Source organism: Nannospalax galili, unplaced genomic scaffold, assembly GCF_000622305.1.
Source record: "Nannospalax galili isolate Female #2095 unplaced genomic scaffold, S.galili_v1.0 scaffold100, whole genome shotgun sequence".
Taxonomy (NCBI): domain Eukaryota; kingdom Metazoa; phylum Chordata; class Mammalia; order Rodentia; family Spalacidae; genus Nannospalax; species Nannospalax galili.
In genome coordinates, this window is record NW_008352891.1 from 14741577 (window position 1) to 14758752 (window position 17176).

The 17176-nt window shown below is 42.5% G+C and overlaps 1 pseudogene; it reads right to left on the reverse strand.

Annotated features, from left to right (window-relative positions):
- Window positions 1-3059: 3059 nt before the first annotated feature.
- Window positions 3060-17176, reverse strand: part of LOC103747679 — a 68493-nt pseudogene continuing 54376 nt past the window's right edge.

Sequence of the window (17176 nt, forward strand, 5' to 3'; positions counted from 1 at the left end):
AGAGAGAGAGAGAGATAAAAGCCTATGGAGTAAAACATACATCCTCAAATGCCTTTTGGTGTGGGTCCATCCACCAAAGCCTGCTCAACCTACCAAGAGTTTCAACCTTAAACAAGACTGACTCTTATTGCCAGCAGCCATCAATTTCCAATACTTCCTCAGGTAGGGAAGGGGTTTCTTACCCACCTCTCCATATCCATGCTGGGATTTTGTCTGGCTTGGTTTTACATGGGTCTTGTATATGTTGTCACCATTGCTGTGAATTCATATGAATAACTGACTGCTATCTGGACTGATTCCCTGTAGTCATCTACTACCTCTGGCTCTTACAATCTTTCCGCCCCCTCTTCCATAATGATCCCTGAGCCTTGGGAAGCAGGTTTGATACAGGTGTACTATTCAGGGATAAGCACTCTGTAGCCTCTCATTCTCTGCATGATGGCCACTTGTGAGTCTTTGTGTTAATTACCATCAGCTGCATAAGGAAGCTTCTCTGGTGAGAGCTGAGAGATGTATTAAATCTATGGATATAACAATAAGTCATTAAGAGTCAGTTTAATACTATATCTACTTAGCAGACTAATTATAGTAGGTTCTCCCCTATAACCTGTGACCTGTCTAGCCACAGGTTCCTATGCCTGATATCGAGTTCAGGTATGGAAAGGACTTTCTGAACAGGACTTTTATAGCACAGACATTAAGTCCAACAATTGACAAATAGGACCTCATGAAACTAAAATGTGTCTATATAGAAATGAACACCAGCATCAAGAGGCAACCTACAGAATGGGAAAAATATCTACCAGATATACCTCTGACAGGCAGTTAGTATTAGAATATATAAAAACATAAAAGAACTAAACATAAAAAAGTACAGACGACCCAAATAAAAATTAGGGCAAGGAACTAAACAGGGAGTTCTCAAAAGATGAAATGCAAATGACTGAGAAACACTTTTAAAATGTTCAACATCTTTAGTCATCAGGGAAATGCAAATTAAAAACACTTTGATTTTCATATTATCCCACTCAGAATGGCTAAGGTCTAAAAAAGTCACAAATGATGGCCAGGATGAGGGGAAAGGGGAATTCTTATCCACTACTGGTGAGAGTACAAACTGGTACAGCCACTATGGAAAGCAGTGTGGAGATTCTTCAAAAAGCTAGAAATCAATCTACTGTATGATTCAGCCATACCGCTCTTTGGCATATATCCAAATGAAGTTATATCCTTCTACAGAGATGCCTGTTCATCTGTGTTCATTGCTGCCCTTTTCATAATAAGCAGACAATGGAAATAACCTAGATGTCCATCAACTGTTGAAGGCACAATGAAAGTCTGGTACATATCCACAGTGGAATATTATTTAGATTTTTAAAAAATGAAATTATGAAATTCACAGGTAAACGGATGGACCTGGGTATAATCATCCTGAATGAGGTCACTCAGACCTGGAAAGACAAACATCACTCATAGCTGGATGCTAGCTTTGAATCTTAGATATGCATGCTTCGATTTGAAAATCCAGAAATGTCAGGAAACTAGTAAAAGACCATTGGGGGGTGCTTCATGGGAGTGGAAGCAAAAATGAAGTAACATAAATGGGTAAAAGAGAATAATAGAGTAGGAAAGGTTAATAGAGAAAGGAATGGGAAGACAGGCCAACAGATGGAGTATGGGGAAGTATAACTAACACTAAAGGCCTTTAGAAAAAGCCATATGGAAACCTACCATTATAGCAGCTACTTAAGGTGTACATATACATTATACAAAGAGATTTAAATTAGATACCTTATAACAGGAGAACATTGCCCCTGCTAGATAATATAGGCTAGCAAAGTAAAAGCCCAATGCCAGGAATAGACTCCCTCTTTTGAAATTGTTGATCAGGGGTTCCAAAAACACTCAAAAAATACTAGCAATTGCCCCTGCTCTTAGTTAACCACCAGAACTTGACAGCAAGACCCTATTTCTGAAGACACTGCATGCATGAGCTGTAGAACAAACAAGGAGAAACGTATTCACTTCAAAGCTTCATTTCTACTAGCTAGCTTTCGTAGTACAGAGTTTGTTACTCATGCTACTGGAAGATTAATTCATTAATCTTACCCAGTTGTGAATCCTGGAAGCTACAGCAACAACTAGGCTGGCAGGATATGACCACTGGTGCAATAGTGGCACAAATATTATGGGAGTAACCAACCACTTTCTAATTAGATTTAAGGTCTACTTCATAAGATGGTGACATTCATTTTTTGAATAGGGAACAATGGGGGAAAAAACTCATTCTATTAAATAGGTAAGGAGATATTCAAGACTTTCTGGAGAGTCCAAGCAAGACACAATAGGGGCCTAAATGTCAGGGAGTGATTAGGTATAGAAAAGGGAGCCTGGAAACTCAGATGAGGTGAGTCACACTGCAAGAGAGTGGAAGCATGTAGGTCAAGAATGTATACCCAAATCGTCTTGTCTCCATGGCAACTTCATACCTCCAGAGTTGTCTCCTTGGAAGGGGAGGCTATATGCAGCAGAGAGGCAGGTAACAGGTCATCAGAACTTGCCTTGCCTTTCCCAGAGGCTGATCCAGGGCCCACAGGGAGGAATGGGCTGACCAAGTAATACTCATCTAAGTGTGGCAAAATACCTAAAAAGCAGGTTAGCATACATTCAGAGTCAGGGATATCAGGATAGTTTGCCTGTGTTTTAGAATGATCAATTTACAGTTTGTGGCCTGTGGTTAGGTACTATAGTATACCCCTTGTAAAATTCTGCTGTCCAGAATCACAGAGTCCTCAGCCCCCAGACAAGAAGCCCAACAGAGTCCAGAGACCATATCCAGGGCTCTATAGATAGCCATCGCCGCAGGTGGGCACACCCAGCTAAATAGGACAGGAAGGGATAGAATGGGAAAGGAGGGAGGTTTAAATGCAACATATGTATCACACTACATTATACATACAGTCACATGAATGTAGAGAAAAAGCAGAAAATTATACTGGAATGTCAGTGGTGGCTGCACTGTGTGGCCACATAAGTTGGTACCTGGTTCTCCTCTGTCTTGAAGATTTGTTGTAATTTGGTTGCATTTCTATAAAGAGAAGATACAAATATAAGACTGAGAATTTCTTAGAACCTGGTTTTTCCTGGTTATTATTCATATACTCAGAGTTAAATTTGTTTTCTTTTAAATATTTTCTTGTTGGTTGAACCAAAAGCTACCGTTTTATCAACCTCACACAGCTTTCTGAACAAGAGGAGTTCAAAAATGCCCTCCCTCACTTAAGGCCTCACAAGTAAGCAGCCTTCCTGGTATCTTGAAATATTGGTCAGTTACAGGTGATTGTTGTTCTAGGAATGTTTTTAAATATTTTTCATTTTATCAAAACATCTGGGAAGCATACACAAAATTAAGTCAAGGCTTAACAGGTAAGCCACAAAAGACTATACCTTGATCAGGGATTAGAAAGATGACTCAGCAGTTAAGAGCACTGGCTGCTCTTGCAGAGGACCCAGGTTCAGTTCCTAGCACCCACATGGTGGCTAACAACCATCTGTAACTCCAGTTCCAGGGGATCTGATGCCCTCTTCTGACCTCTGAGGGCACTGCATGACACAGATACATTTACACACATGCAAACAATACACTCATACACATAAAATTGTTTAAAACAAATATTATAAAAATAAAAAAAGAACTTACCTAGATCATTCTAGTATGAATTCAGCAACTAAATGCTTGGCACAGACTCCATGCTCCAATCCAATTCCTCTCTGGGGTAGTATTTTATAAGTAAGGAACTGAACAATCAGGCATAATAATGGTATCTTCTTTGGTCTTATGATCTAGTGTTTCATAAATCTGCTTTGGACATGGAGAGGAAAATGTGGGTGACCATGGGATGCAGGGAGCCATGCAATGGAGGTGCTAGCAGAGCAGCACGAGGCTCAGAGGAGCCAGGCAATTCCTGGGTTCTGTGTGCACAGCAAATGAGGCAGGATCTACCTCAGACCAGGCAGAGCAAATGGCTGAGTCATGTGGGAAACTTCAGCAGATGTGCAGATAAGGAAGCCTGAGTCCAATCATGCTCATGGGTGGGTAGAACTACACAAAGCCCGGGAAGGCACTTTACTTTTTGCTGGAACTTAGAGGAAGGCTGTGAGGACCATCCTGGGGTGAGGTGGCATTTTGCAGACCAGGTAATGTTTCAGGGCACAAAGATACAGTCTGATGTCAATGAATCATGGAGGCAGATTACAGAGGTGAGGAAATGGAGATCATGACACCTTGAGCACAAGACTCTCAAGGGCCTTGTTGAGCATGGTGGTTACTTCCTAGCCCTTCTCTGCTAAGGTGAAGCTGATGCTGCAAATTTTACACAAAAAGGAATCTGAGGGTCAGGACACTGCTTCAGGCCCTGGAAGGCGTTCTTCCTTGGTCCTTCCCTGCCCCTCTGACATAGCTAATCCCTTCCCTCCTTTGTCCTTCTTTCCTCATCCTCTTTCCTTCTGTTTTTCCTTTCTCTCTTGCTTCTTCAAGACTTCTCTCTTTGTCCATATTCTCATCACATAAGTGAGTTCTCTAAGCACTTCTCCATTCTAGTAGGCTTGGCACAGATACTGTCTGGCCCCAGGAGAAGCTGCAGGCTATGCCTGGGCATTTCTATCATGAAACAAAAGAAAACACAATGGTAGAGCCTCTTCTGGAGGTGCTGTTAGACACTGGGCTGTCATTTTGTTCAGAAAGAGCAGGATTAGCTTCTAAGATGCAGGGACTAAAGCCACATGGAGCAACCACTCTCCCTTTTGCAGCCATGACTCCAGCTGCCAATCACTAACCATTTTTCTCTGGAGAAAAGAACAGTGGGACTTAACCAAACTCTTATTTTATTCTTTTAGTCAAAGAGGAGTAAGAAAACCCTCACGCAGTTGAGACCACTCCAAACTCACACTGAATTTGAGTGCCATCTTGTCAATGTAGAGAGGTGGATCCTCAAGGGGTGAGGCAGACAGAGGGCCCTGCCTGAAAAGGATGGATAGAGAAAAGAGGGAGGGGTCAGTGTGGGGGACTTCTGACAAGCTTATGAGTTTACCTCACCTTTCCTCTGTCTTCAGCTTGCCTCTCTTCCCACTCTGTTAGGCTCAGCCTTCAGGTCCTCAGCAGGTACAGGCTTCCAGGCCTCTGGAGTTGTTAGAAAACAAACTTGTTTATAATTTACTTAGTTTCTTGCTTTCTGTTATAGGATTAGAAATTGGACTAAGACACCCCCAAACCATGCCTTGTTGCTTGTCATCAGTTATAATACTTTCTAAATATATTTGGTCATGCTGTCTCTGGGTACAAATTCTTGTTCCACTTTCCCATGAAATTCTAATTCTATATTTTCTTACAAAACATGAAGACAACATAACAGAAAAGTTCCACTTTTATATAGCACATCTATGAACAAGGCATAGCATTTTAGAATTTGTTCTCAGTTATAATAGTAACCGTATATTTCATGAATGATTCCTCCTCTGGCTCCAAGAACTTAGCCATTCATAGAACCTCAACTGCAAGGGCCATCTTTCTGAGAGTTAGTCTTGGCTAACTGTGCTCTAAGCAAGGTCTAGGTAGCAGGACCCTGAAAAGGGTGGAACAGCCAAGCCACTTACACTCCAAACTGCCTCCATGGGTAAATACAGCCCTCACTGAACCTCACACCACCGATCACCTTCCCTAGTTTTCTGATAAGAGCAGAAAAAAAGGAAAAAAGTCAGCAACTGGGTGGGCGATGCTCAGAAAGCCTTTCTCTCATGAGATAACTTTCTACAAAAGGTAGAGAAAGGAATCCCAGGCGTTCAGTGGGAGAGGGACTAGACCCCCACCACCTGCCCAAGACACAGCACTATAAGGCATTTGGAATCAGAGGGACATGTTCAGTAATTGGCTGTATATATTTCATTTAGACTATAAAGTATCCTCCTTTGGTGTAATCTGCTATAGCAGTGATACACCCTCAAGTCCTCTCTGTCACTCTTTGCATGAAAAGAAGGAGGAATGAAAAGAGCCAGAACCTCACCAACATTATGCCCCAGAGTTTTCTGAAACTGAAGCCAGCCAATTGCCCTGTAGGAGGAGGGTGGGCTGCCTAGCAAATAAAGCTAGCTGAGACCTCCATATTCTGGATCCAGGCCTCACCACTTCCCTGCCTTAGCTCAAAGGTCTCATCCTGGGCCCACATCTACCACACCTTCACCTGAACACTTTACTGGCCTCCGTGAAGTCTGATACCAGCCTTGCTGAGCAGGGCTGACTCCATACAGAGACCCAGCCCCACTGGTACCATAGGCCATGTCTGGACAAAGCCTGGCACTTGGAGAGTGAAAACCTTGCCCATAGTCATTTTCCTTATCAAGTGATGCAATTGCCTAATCAGTTTTTCAAAGCATAAAAACGTTTTATATCCAAGAGGAAATCTACATAGAAGCCTCTTGTTGGGCGTTGGTGAAAGTAAGTTCTTCAACTTCAGTCCGAGTAAGTCTGTCAGAAGGGAGTTGATTGGCAGTGATGATGTGGATTTTATGGGTAGAAGAGTGCCGTTATCTATTCACTGGATGCAAGTGTGTCCGAATAAGACATTTAGCAACTTAGAAGCCAGGATTTCCTTGCTTTGATCACAATCACACAGAGCCAAGTCACTTGGATAACTGCAAACTGCAGGAGTGTCTTAAGCCACATGAACTCCCACAGAAACAGAATTCAGGAGGAAAAATAATAGGAAATCAAAGAGACAGAAGCAATGACAAGTTAAAAGCTGCTGCGTTTCTTCTCACAGTAACATGCCAAGGAGTACAAAGCCTGAACTGGTGCTGACACTCTGCACATTTCCAGAGCTATGTGACATTTTCAAAGTCCCCTACTACATATGAGGCCAGGCCGACCCTCTAGAGCCTTGGGCCTGTCTCTGACTTTGAGTCCTGGATCCTAACTTAATAGAGTAAAGCACTTGTGTTTTAGTTCTGCCTTTCAAAGTCTGCTACGGCGTAGGCATTGTCCTTTGTCTTTGATTGGATATTTGACTTTGGGTTTTCCTTCACAAATGCTTTCATACCTGTTAAGAGCTGGTTGGAGGAAGGGTATGCAGACAGCATCTCCCATCTCTCTCTGTTTTTGCTAGTTCCAGAATTATTCATTGGTGCCTTTAAAAATCACATTCTGTGGGCTGGAGAGATGGCTCAGTAGTTAAGAGTTCTGGCTGCTCTTGCAGAGGACCTGGGTTCAATTCCCAGCACTCACATGGCAGCTAATAACTGTAACTCCAGTTCCAGAGGATCTGACGCCCTCTTCTAACCTCCATGGAAATTGCACGACACAGGTGCACCTACCTACATGCAGGCAATATATTCATACACATAAAATGAGAATAATAAAATATTTAAAATCACATCCTATATTTTAAATACATTCTATATTCTGACACATTTCATTGAAAAGCAGTGCTGAACAGTGGATGAGCTCACAGAAGACCAGCCCCACTCTTAATTGCTGCTTCCTCATCTGGAAGGCCCTGGACTCACTTGGTGTCCCTGTGGCTTGGCCACTGGTCTGTGAATCAGACAGTGCTGAACATAGGTCACAGTTTAAACTGCCTTGTTCCCTGCACTTTTGTTCTGTGAAATAGAGGCTGAGACATAGGTCTGCTGAAACAGGCTGTCGTTACCTGTGCCAGGGCAGAGGTGCTTCTACAATAGGGCCAAGCCAAAGGTCACCGAACCTGAGAGACACCAAGTTCCCTAATGATCACAGAGTATTTTGTCTTGTGCTTTCCTTTTATCATTCATAAGAGACAGTTCAAAATCAGCGTCACAAGGCATATGACTAAGGCACTCACACATGTCACTGCCTGCCAGCCTAGCATCTTCCCAAGTGTTGCTGCTGGTTTGGAAAGTACTAAAGCTCTTAAGAACTGAGATGCTCTGCCTGCCGAGTGTTTACCTTCTTATACCGCCACAGTCTCCCACTCCTGTTCTGTAAACCACATGTGTGCAGGTACCCTGGAGGCACTCCATAAGGGTCTTTCCCCCGAGAGGGGCCACTTGGCTGAACCTAAGCAATAGCAGGTGTTTGTTGTTGTTTTTGTTGTTGTTGTTGTTCTTTGGCTTTTTGAGACAGGGTCTCCTTGTAACCCCAGCTGACCTCGAACTTGCTATGCAGACCAGGCCTGCCTCCATCTCACCTACCTCTGCCTCTTGAGTACTGGGATTAACAGGATGCACCATATCCAGCTGCAATCGCAGTTTTAAAGACACGTTTCCCAGAGGTTCTCGCCCCACTCAGTGAGAGTTCGCTCTTTATGGGTTTCTGTTAACCATGTACGTTTCGATCTCTGTGAGCCTGTGTGCTTGCGCTTACTCTTCACATCAAGAACACACGGTGCTAACAGTGAAATCCAAGCGGTAAAGCTGTGAGTAGTGACACTGCCCGGTTCACAGACTGCTTCCACCTCCCCTCAGCTTACCAGACTTTGATCCTCATTTTTTGTTAATTAAAAAACTACAACATATCTACATATTGTACTTGGACTAAATTGCCCATGGAAACACACAGGCTCAAGATCAAGTGTGCTTAGTAGAGCAAAGACGTAAGGTCAATAAGTCTTCCTGGTTATTATCAGCCTCCTACTACAGAAAACTATCCAGCCCTTGGGGCTTATAAAGAATGGGTCAAAAATCTGGCAGAAATTGGCAAATGGGCTGCATTAAGTGGTGTGGTTCCACCCTGGAAGGCCCCAGAAGGCAAATGGGAAGCTGGTGTTGCAGATTTCAAAATCAGCTTGGCAAACCACAAACATGTTAATTGGTCTGTGACTGATCATACAGAATCAGGGCTAAGCAACAAGGGCCAGAGCTGTATATCGAAGACTAAGGCCAAGCATCTAAGACCATGGCTTAGTATCCAAGACCAAGGTTGAACATTCAGGATCAGGATCAAGGCTCAGCATCTAGGCCAGGGAAGTTCACCAGAGCAGAGCATCTTAGACCAGTGCATCTAGGACCAAAGTTGAGCACCAGGATCAACGCTGAGCACCTGGACCAGTGCAAGGCCAAGACCAGGGCTGAGTATATAAGACCTAGACTCAATACTCATGATCAGGGATAAACATCCAGGACAAAGGCTGGGAATCTAAGAGCAGGATTCAGCAACCAGGACTAAGGCTGAGTGTTTAGGATCAGACAGGTTTCCCGGGACTCAAGGTGCTAGTCTAGAAACTGAGTGAGTTCTCTTATGATCTCCCAATTCTACTTTCCGTCCAAACTTGGGCTGCTGAGAGCTAGCGCCAGAGGAGCATATTCTAATGTAGCCCTTGAGTAGCCTGTTATTCATTTCTAACTGTACTCACATCTAGTGCCATGATTCATTTATTTATCTAGAACAAATAGACACTTATTCCCAACTTTATTGTGGTGTAACTGGAAAAAAAGAATACATTTAAATTAAAAATTGTGGGAAACTGATAATAGACATTGCAAAGTGTTCACCACAGTCAAGTTGATAAACATATATTATCTCACATAACTACCTTTTTGTAGAGTGGAGAACTTAAGAGTTATACCATGGTAGCCTATAGCCCAGGCCAATAGGGGCCAGCCTGGCCTGCAGCCTGGGCTTGAACTCACTGAGGTGAGAGCCTGGTTCTGTGCCCCAGCATAGGCTAATGCTGTTTTTTCCTTTATCCTGGGCTGGGCTCTGAGGGGCCTGGCCGGGGAGGGGGGGGATGATAGTGGCACTGTTGAGCTTTCCTTCTAGTACTCTTAAGCCAGGTCCCTATCCCTCTGCTCTCCCAGGTTTTATAGCCTCTCCTGAATTCTTTGGTGCTCCTTAAGGTACTCCAGAATTTAGCTCATTAGTCAGGTGATTCTGTTCCACACTCCTGCTGACAGCCCCCTTCCTGAGGATGGCTGTTTCTAAATCATTGCTTCAGAATTCATTGAAATGTACTAAATGAAACCCATTGTGTAAAGCTGCCACGGTATCCTTAATAGAGTACTAGTAAGAGTTTTCCTATTTAAAGAGATTTGGGGAAATTAACATTCATAGTTCAAAGAATAACAGTGAACACTTGTCTTGCAGTTTTCCAACTGCCACAAAAATTTGATGTTTTCTTCTTGAAAGTAGACGAGCAAGACTGACGTTTTTCAGTTTTATTGTAAACATGTAATAGTTGATTTTAAAGATGTAGTAGTTAAAAGAAAGTCAAATATCAACAAATGTATGTCTATATCAGAAATACACCATTTGTAAAAGTGCTTGTGTCTGCAATCATACTAAGAGCAGTAAGGAGGTCAAATGTTTAAGCCCAAAATGATTTTTTGATAAGGAAATGGCCGCTGATCGAAGATGGCAGGTAAAGTTCAAAATTATACTCCATTTCTCCAATATGGTTATGCACATTTGGTTAAAGAAAACAAAAAGAAGTGTCTGAGAAGTTCTTGACTTTGTTTGGGCCAAAACCAGACTTATTTTCATGATAACAATGAAATTGCATTAATCTGATTTTGCACCACTATATAAGTACATTTCAAAAGTGGATTTTCAAGTAATAATAATAACTTTAAAATCCAAGTTTTCACTTTATTTTTAGCTGTCTAAACTTAGCCTTAGTCCTCTGGCTGGCTTCATAGAATTGAAAGCAAGCCAGTCTCTCTTGAGCAAGAATCTCTTCCTCAGGGAGTTCGTGACTCAGGAGATTGGTAAAAGGATATGGAGCCTTTCTCTGTGTTACACTCAAGTCTTATTACAACAAAACATCAGATCTGTATGACTATAAATTAGTGGGAGTTGGTGGGTTTGTCCAAGGTTGTACCGGGGCAGATGCTCTGGGGGCTTACCTCTTGCCTGGAGGGGCCCTTGGGCAGACCCCAGCAAGGGAGGACAAATGACTATCAGGCGATGTCTGATGTGGAAGTGCTGCTGGATATCTTCCTCCTGTCCTTGCATCATTTCTGGAAGAGCGCTTGGTGGTCCTGTGGTACCGCTGTTGCTACTACTGTTGGTGACACAGAGCCCATACCAGCCTGCCCAGAACTGGGTATCCTTGCCCCAGCGTTGAAAGATATGACAAACACCAAACACGGCGGGGGGGGGGAGGCTAGAGAAGGTGTGGGGACACTCAGCTTCATTCCACAGATCAGTGGTCACAGGCAGAGGCTCAAAGGAGACCCAACGAAGTAGTTGGCCGAGGCTAGCTGTACTCGGAGGTAGTAGATGCAGCCACAGTCTGTTCTGGCACCAAATTAGTCCTTCACCACTATGTGGGGTCGGAATACGTCCAGCAACTCCTCCCAGTACTCCTCAGCTTTGAGGTCCACCATCTGGGACTTAAGGCACGTGCCATAGGAGGTGACAAAGTTCTTCTTGACTCTGGGATCAGGAAAGCTATTGCCGTGGTCCCCAAGGAGACACTCCACCTTCCATCCATCTCCCTGGCTAGAGTAGATCCTCCACAATAACTTGTCATATTGAGCACATGGTTGCTCATGAGGCTCCTGTGAAGGCTGCGCAAGAAACAGATCTGTCAGTCTGCCACAGGCTGGTCCCAGTCCTTGGTGGTGAAGCCCTCTTGTACGCCCTTGAGCTTCCAGAGTGTCACTAAGTCAATGAGGTATCGCCAGAGGCTGCAGACAGGCCCTAGTTAAGCAGCAGCTTGTGGGCAAACATGTGCGTGAACAGCTCCAGGAGAATGTTCTCAGGCAGCTAGGTGATGCTGACCAGTCCAGGCTGTGCCTGTGCTCAGGTACAGTGCCTCCAAGGCTACCCTCAAGTCTTAAACATGTCCTAGTTTACAACTTATGAGAAATGTGAGTCGTATGCTGGGAAGTAGCTGTGTGTGGTTTGATCTATGACACACTCCAGTGGTCTGTCTATGGAGGACAGGAGGAGCTGCTGCTGAATGCAGGAGTCCTGGAAATTCGAACATGCTAGAATTTGTCCTTGTGAGCTCCTGTCTGTTCCACACAGCTGGGTGTTGTGCACAGAGTCAAGGGTTCTCCAGAAAGAGGAGCAGCCACACTGGGAGCTGTCCTCCATGACACCGTCAGGAAACCTTAACACAGCCGGGAAGAGACAATTTTTAAAAGGAAAACAAACTTTCAGAGTGCTAAGATTTTTGGACGTATATCAAATTGGAGAAATTCCATAGATTTACCTAAAAATAATCTGGCCTAATAAAAGTTGCTTGGACTGACAAAACTATAAAACCTCTCTCACTTAGTGAAAATGCATCCAACGCACCACTAATAAACCTAACCTCATCTTTCAAAACTGTATTTTTGGACAGTAGAACTTAATAACATTGGACGGGATCCACAGTAAATGGATTCTTCCTAAGGCCTTGGTGAGTGTGTGGTCCTTCATAACATGAAATCACACAGTTTGGTTTGTTAGGGTTTATAATTAAATCAAATTTCAAAATGTGTTGAACAGAATAGATATCTGTGTGAAAAAGATTAATTAATGCTCACCATAAATTCTGGGTAGGCTATTATTTTTAGGAATCTCAGAATCAGCATGCTAAGTAACTCAGTAAAAGCAAGGTATCTTTAGTCTTCTTATCGCAAGGAAGTTTTTCAGCTCAAATTGCCCATACAAGCTGCTCTTGATGTCCATCTGTGAGAAAGGAATGAAGCAAAATGACACTAAAGTCATCACTCTGAGGCCAGGGTTACTGATCCACCCAAGAAAGAAGACACTCTTAAAAATGACTCATTTTAGCCAGGTGTGGTGGTGCACGCCTTTAATCCCAGCACTCAGGAGGCAGAGGCAGGTGGATCTCTGTGAGTTCGAGGCCAGCCTGGTCTACATAGTGGGTTCCAAACCAGCTGGGGCTACAGGGAGACCCTGTCTCAAAAAGACAAAAAAAAAAAAAAAAGACTAATTTTGCTCTAAGGCTTATGAATATCTCAGTTGCAATGAGGAAAAAAATCCTCATACTAAGAGACCGTGGATATCCACATCTGGGACAACAAAGAATCCTTAGAAAAGTAGCTAAGCTACCATTGCTCACCACAGAGGATGCTGAGCTGTGTGCTGATACAAATATGCTTGAGGACCTCTCTATGATCAGAGCGTCACTTTATTGCTTTCATAGCAAAACATCTTCAGTCCTCCTTCTCTTTGCAACTGTCCTGCTTTTTGTTTGTTTGATCTCCAGAGCATGTCCTCCCATTATGAAAACAATAGTCCCACAAGGCCTATAAAACATCTCTGTGAGTTCAAGTTCAGCGTGGTCTACATAGGGAGTTACAGGCTAGCTGAGGTTATAGGGAGACCCTGTCTCAAAAAGACCAAAACAAAAAAGAAAAAGCATCTTTCTTCTGTTTGGTACATTTAAGACTGGTCTGTGTCTGCATCATTATCTGTTCACAGACACAACTGCCAGGCTTTCAACACAGGTAGCAGAGATTCTTCAGCATGTAACACACCAGGACCATCAACTACTATAAGGAATCCAGAACCACATGGTACAAAGGGAACACTTCCTTAGATTATTTAAATTTCAAGCACAATTCTGCAATCAGATTCACTTTCAATTTGGGGGGCAGTCATTGAAATACCTGAACTGATAAGTGATTACAAGGCAGAAATAATAACAACAAACAGAAACAGACTATTTCCCACTTAGTTGTCAGCAAAGCAAACATAAACATCAGTTGAGCACACACTAATTGTTACATGAAAAAATAACCTGCAGATTTACTCATTGTTATTTAATACAATTATAAATGATGCAAAATAGGTATCAACAGGCCACCTTAAGCACAGATCAGCCCAGGACTTCACAGAACATCAGATGGCTTCAGAGAACACTATGGTGCACACAGGTGTACTAAGAAAGGCAGAGTAAGACTACCAAGTAACTCACAGCAACCCACATCCCCTTAAGCTCTTGAAATCCATGATGAACTTATAATCTCTAAAAATTTTGAAATAAAAGCAACAAAAAGGGCTCCTAGCCTAAAAGGGACCTCTACATGACTCAGCATGTTTCTCAGAGGAAACCTTGCATTGCAAGCAGAGTAGAATGCTGTGTTTGAATTGCTAAAAGAAAAAACATTGCCAACAAAGAATATTTAATCTAGCAGAGGTACACTTTGGATATGAGCGAGAAATAAATAGTTTTCCCAAATAAGTAACAGTTGAGAGACTGTTACCACTAAACCTGCCTTGCATTGAATGCTAAAGGAAGTTCTTCAGGGCAAAACAAAGGATTGTGAGCTAACATGAAAACATAGAAGTATGCAAGTCACTCACTGGTGAAGATGATGTATATAGTCCAAAATAGCCTGATACTGAATTGGATAGAAATCATTTGTGGCTTTGCTATTAAAGTTAAAATGCAGAAAGGTTAAAGCAAGTACAGATGGAACAACTTACTAGTGGACACATAATATGAAAAAGAGTGAACTATGACACTGAAACATAAAATGGGGAGGGGGTGTAAAATAGCAGAGTTTTGTATGAAATCAAACTTAAATTATTATTAGCTTAAAACAGACTTTTATAACTAACAGATGTTTTAAGTAAGCTTTATGGTAATCACATGTCCTCAAAGTGTAAAAGCTATACTATAAACACAAAAGGAAAAAGAAAGGGATCAAAACTTATCTATACAGAAAAGCATCAAAATCACAAAGATTTCTAAGAAAGAGTAACAAGAACAGAAAAGCCACAAAGCAGTCAGAAAACAAGACAAAAAATTTTAGCAATAAACACATATTATATAGTTTACATATGAAGTGGTCACCAAAAGTCTCACATGTTGAATGCTTGGCTGTTTTGGGAAGTAGTGGATATTTTAGGAGGTGGTGAATACCTGGAAGTGGTGGTTCACTAGGAGCACAGCCCCTAAGGCTTATACCTGGTCTCCAGTTCCATCTTCTCTCCTTACTTCCTTTCCACTACGATGAGAGCTGCTGTGTTACTCCTTCCCTGACATGACAAGCCAAAAATCACTGAAACTAGAGCCTAACTAAACCCTTCCTCCTAGTTCTCTCAGGTATCTGGTCACAGCAGCAAGAATGCTTTTGCATCAGGCAAGTGGGCTCATTACTGTGACTAAATCTAACCCCCTGGTTCCTAAGCATTTGGCACTGGTTTGCAGGAGAAATTTGAACTAATTTAGAGATTGTTTAGATAAAGGTAGAGTGGTGTAAGCAGAGGTTAATGGATTTTTCTAGTGGGAGTTTAGAAGGCCAGAGTATCAACAGGAATGTGGACAGCAAAGGCCAGGCTCATGAGGCTTCAGATGGGAACACAGACTACCTTGGGAATGGACTACAAGTCATTTATGTTATATCCCAGTAAAGACTCTGTCTATAGTTTGTCCACATCCTGACATTTTTGTGAGAGGCTGTTTAGGAATGAAAGACAGATTAATCTGTAAGAAGAAATTTATAGACCACACAACATTTGGGCTTTGGCACGGTTATTTCTAGCTACCTTCACTCAGGTTTAGTAAGACTCAAATGGAAAAAGCAGAGCAGAAAGATATGTAAAAACTTGAAGTTTAGTCAGCAAAGTTCTTGCAAAGTTGGAGCTAAGGAAAGCACTATTTTTAAGAGATTAGTAAGTCAAATGCATTTCGTTGTGGCGCTAAGAAAATGCCCTGAGGGCACATCAGGAATTACCCAGACTCTACCCATGGCAAGCTCAAGCAAATAAAAGAGTAAATTTTTTTGAAAACGTTTTCTCTTGAGAAAAGAGTATCTCTAGGACATCCTGCTTGCAAACGTAGTATACAGAAAATGTTTCTCCAGAATTCATTTCACTGTTCCATGTCCCCTAGGCATCCAGAAGTCACTTCAGTGAAGGTACTAGTGAGTCTGTTGATCACACAAGCTGGCAACAAATGGTGTTATTTCACCACATGATGCTGGTTTTGCAGACATGAAAAATCTGAGAATTGAAGACTCATGGAGGCTCCCAGATTTCAAAGGGAATCTGATAGGTAAGAAGTTGGTGGAGAACGAGTGAATGGAGGAGGAGGCACCAGGACAGATAAAACTCCATCAAAATAGGGTTTATTAGCAAAGGAACACATGGGACAGATTCCCATCGGGGCAGGGAAAATGTCTCCCCAAGTCTTGAGCTGGGGTCTTTTAAAAGGGAGGTTTCTGCCTCCTGCAGAAGGTGGGAAGATTTTTTTTTAAGTTGGGTGGGGGGAAGTGGGAGAGTAGGACTGTTAAAACCTGTCCTCTTTAGAGATCAAAGGGGAAGCCTGTTGAGTTGGCCAAACAGTGGAGAAAAGTCTAAGTCTACTTCTCTTAACTTCAAAGACCAAGGTGCTTATCAGCTAGGTTCTCTTTTCTCAGGAGCATGAGAAGTCCTTGGGATCCTGTTGGTGAGGGGGCAGGGCTATCTGAACCTTAACATTCCAGCCTTTTGTGTTATAGGATAGGGGGCGCCATTGTTGTCTTGCTACTTCCTGCTGGACAGGGTCGACGTTGGGTGGGGGCTGGATTAGGGTTCTGTCAGACAGCAGGGGTTCCCTCTTCATGCATCTCAACAGGATCCTCAATGGTTGACAGGCGCTTGTATACATGTGGAAGGAAGGAAAGTAACAACTGACTAAAATTAGTAAGAGTTAGCTTTTGGATTTGGTCCTGAAAATATCTGAACAGGCAAGGAGCAATGGTTAGCACCAAGGTAATGGCTTTTTTCATTTTTTTTTTTTCTTCTGCCAGGGCTGAACTTGAGAGTGATGGACTCAGGATTTGTTTTCAGGTATTTTGATAGCTGTTGGAATGGCTAGATTCAGTGTCAGTTACCTCTCAAAGGCTTCTAGAGAGGGAGAGAAAACAAATTTAGCCATGTGAACTCAAGAGCGATGGACTTGGGATTTGTTTTCAGGCATTTTGATAGCTGTTGGAGTGGCTAGAATCAGTGTCAGTTACCTCTCAAAGGCTTCTAGATAGGGAGAGAAAACAAATTTAGCCATCATTTAATTTTTTAGGTTAGAACAATAGTGGGTTGCCTCCCTTAGCTGTAGGTGAGCACCACAGTATTGTAGACCAAGATTTGAAGTCTTACATCTGAGTAACATTGTTTTATTAGGAACAAAATCATCAATGAGAGATAATTGTCTAAATAACTTTTTATATGGATTTAAGCCTAATGTCTGGGAAGTGTAATCCCTTG